At 28.9% G+C, this 3,517-nt stretch overlaps 1 long non-coding RNA gene across 1 annotated transcript; it reads right to left on the bottom strand.

Moving 5' to 3' along the window:
• Positions 1-1,439: 1,439 nt before the first annotated feature.
• LOC145129164 (uncharacterized) lies at positions 1,440-2,927 on the bottom strand. The gene is made up of 3 exons (XR_013717340.1): positions 2,695-2,927; positions 2,176-2,272; positions 1,440-1,688 (listed from the first exon to the last, which is right to left on the bottom strand). It is a non-coding gene; the product is annotated as an uncharacterized LOC145129164 (long non-coding RNA).
• Between the last annotated feature and the right edge of the window lie 590 nt (positions 2,928-3,517).

The following is a 3,517-nucleotide window of genomic DNA, read 5'->3' as shown; positions in this document are numbered from 1 at the left end:
GATTGTACTCTGATAACTGTTTTTATTATAAAATACTTTTAAATGTTTTAGTAAATGATAAATGAGTGTTTTTGTTGTTCTAAAATGAAATTTTTACCCTCGTATTTTGGGACGTTATATATATATATATATATATATATATATATATATATATATATATATATATATATATATATATATATATATATATATATATATATATATTTATAATGTGTATATGATTTTTATAATGTGTACAATATGTATTTATAATGTGTATATGGATTTTAATATATATATATATATATATATATATATATATATATATATATATATATATATATATATATATATATATATATATATATATATATATATATCATCTTCAACATCAAGTTATTTTCCAACTTTTGAAGGTTCAAAATAGCAAGATTCAAATACAGCTGTTTATCATAATTCAATCTCGGAAACAAGGATAAAACCGCGAGGATCAAAATTTTCAAATGAAGCAATAAGGGTATATCGATAAAGTAAAAATATATACTTATATATTAAAAACTAGAAATGTAACACATCCTACGCATGGGTTTGAGGAATTTTAGAGGTGCGGGTTTTTTTTTTGGAAGAATGTATATTTTTGAAGATAGAGTTTTTCTGTTAATTTAACATATAAACTTATTTTACTTTTAATTAAAAAAAAATGAGGTAAGACACTTTATAAAGTCAAAACCATATCATAATGCTATTACAAATATAAAACTATTCGTAACCCATTTCCCTTATTCCAGCTCCTATCTCCTTTTTGTTCTTAAAAAAGATTAGACAAAAATAAACATTTTTCAAGTTGTATGAAGCTTTGAAGTTGCTAAATAACAAAAATAAGCTTATCGGTGCATCAGATTCTTGGCATATATCTCCAATAGGATTTGTTAAATACTAAAAATAACCTTATCAAAATAGCCTTATTAGTGCATCAAATGGAGTGCATACGTGTGGATGTAGTTGCTACCTCAATGCTTAGTCAACTGAAAAAATTTATGCTTTATGTATGCAGCACTTCATATACTTCTTATGCAATCCTAATTTTTTCACCTACTAAAAAAATACAAAGTCAAACTATAAGCTTTTTATAGCATCATAGTTTCAAAAACAAACCAATCATACTATCATATTTTGAAAAGTAAACCAAGTATAGCATCGTACTTCCGATTTTTTCCTATTAAAACATTATAGTTTTAAGAAAATGGGAAGCTATGAAATTAGGATGCAACTTTCATATCGAGTACATTCACATGCATGTAGAAATAGAAATGGATATTAAAACACCCACATGCATGTTATAACTATGAATAACAAAAAAGATTACACGGTTCCAATTGAGAATTCATTTCATATCTATATCGAAAATGAAGGAGTTTTCATAGGATTTCAGTTTCGTCATCATTTTTTGCTATGCCATAAATATATATTCATGTTTTTTTTTCTTTTTAAATGATAGTACAGTGCACTTTATAAGAAAAAAATTAAAAAGTACAATGCACTTTATAAGAAAAAAAACATTATACTGAAGTAACCTTTGCAAAATCCCCAAGGCCAGCTATTCGAAACCAAAGCAGGTCCATGTACATGTTAAAGGAACTGGATCACCATGTTTCGGAAGTGACTCATGTTCATGTGTCTTCTCTCTCTCAATCACTTTTGTATTTCTGCTGGAAATAACAACAAACGACAAATCTCAATTTCATGTATTTCCCTGTAAATATAAATATAATATTATAATAAAAATAAATGAATTAGTTAAGTATTAATCTGAAAATAATAAGAGTGAAATAAGACATAATCTATAATCTCTTCTTAACAACCACTTTATAGTTTGTCATTTTATTAGATACAATTTAAAAAAGATTTTTTTTTTCTAAAAAGGTCCTAATGGAAAGGTTGAGACATTTAGTTCCAAGTTAAATCCTTTTCTCTTTGGTAGGATTAGTTATAGCTGTTATTTTGTTTTATAAAGACCATTTTGCCTTTGGACCAACGCCAAGAAAAAAAATATAGAAGAAGACTCCAAACATGGAATTTACACATATAACCCAAACCAATTCATTATAACGAAAATAGGTTCAATTTGCCTTGTCAAAATGAAAGCATGAACGAAAAGATAAAACACAAGCATCAAATCCATATAGCATAACTTACTGCAAGCTGTACGAAGATCCTTATCAGAAAAGTGGTTGTTAACATTAAAGCTTGTTAAAGGCATTATAAGCCATGTGTGGCTTGTAAACCTCGCAATCTGGTAAACTTGCAAGATTAGGATGCAAAATTAGTAAAAATGAATACATAATAAGCGACTAAAAAGGAAAAACAAAGAACCAAAAAGCTAAAATGTAAGAAAGAAAGAGAGAAGAAGTACATTATGGACTACCAGGAGTCATTGATGTTGAAATAATGTAGCAAATTTGATTTCCTGATGTTGCAAATGAAATAAGTATTGAACAAGGAATTTTGTATAAGCACCAACAAAAGTGGATGAGGAATATGGGGCAATTTATCATCATAAGGTTCAATTCTGTTTGAAAACCCAAGAGATAGAGATTTAAGAGGTTTTGTAGACTTCTGACACGATCAAACGTATACATCGAAAATATATTTAGAAACTAACAACCAAATAAAATGAGTTTTCTTGATTCGATTAAAAAATACTAATAAACTTACTATTCTAGGAGGAAGTGCAAGATCTGCAGCTCTATATTGGGCTTCCATTGGCTTTAATTTTGTTTACCGTGATAACATTTGTTCATATTCTTCTCATCATTGGGTTCTTTCTTTATTTGAACTTCATGTGCATCTTGTTCTCATCATCTAGTTCCAATGTGGATAGAAAATCCAAAATAACCTCTAAAACTGTGTATACCACTCCACCTTCACCACAATTATAACAATTTTCCCGGTTGTTATCTAGAGGATCAGAATACCTTGGCCCCTTCTGAATATATATATATATATATATATATATATATATATATATATATATATATATATATATATATTAGAAAATATCAGAGCTTACATTCATAATTGCAACAGATTATGTATTCATTAGACCTAGACTTGCATAAAAAAACTGTTTCATGACCGGTCTACTCTGAACCGATTTAATGGTCAACTGTAACGCCCGTAGATCCGGGCTAGTCAATTTAGAGATTATAGGGGTCGAAAACGACTTTTTGATAGAAGGCTATAGTCTTAATAGAAGTTGTAGCATATATTACAAGGATTCCGTACATATAAAGAACGTCGAAATCCGAGTTATAACGAAGAAGTTATAACCCGTCGAAGTTTCGCGACGGAACCGGCACGACACCGGGAAGCGTAAATAGTGAATTTACGATAAAGCGATTTTTAGCCTTAGCAATCTAAACGAAAGTCGTAGTGTTCGTTAAACCGAGAGCGTCCATAAAAAGAACGCCCAAATCTGACTTCGTATGAGGAGGTTATGATTTTTCGAAGTTTCGGCTTAGTAGTGCACAGCCCGAAG

The sequence above is a fragment of the Lactuca virosa genome, chromosome 8 (genome assembly GCF_052849685.1).
Source record: "Lactuca virosa cultivar CGN04683 chromosome 8, Lactuca_virosa_CGN04683_v6, whole genome shotgun sequence".
Lineage (NCBI taxonomy): Eukaryota > Viridiplantae > Streptophyta > Magnoliopsida > Asterales > Asteraceae > Lactuca > Lactuca virosa.
This window is presented reverse-complemented; position numbering and strand designations above follow the sequence as displayed.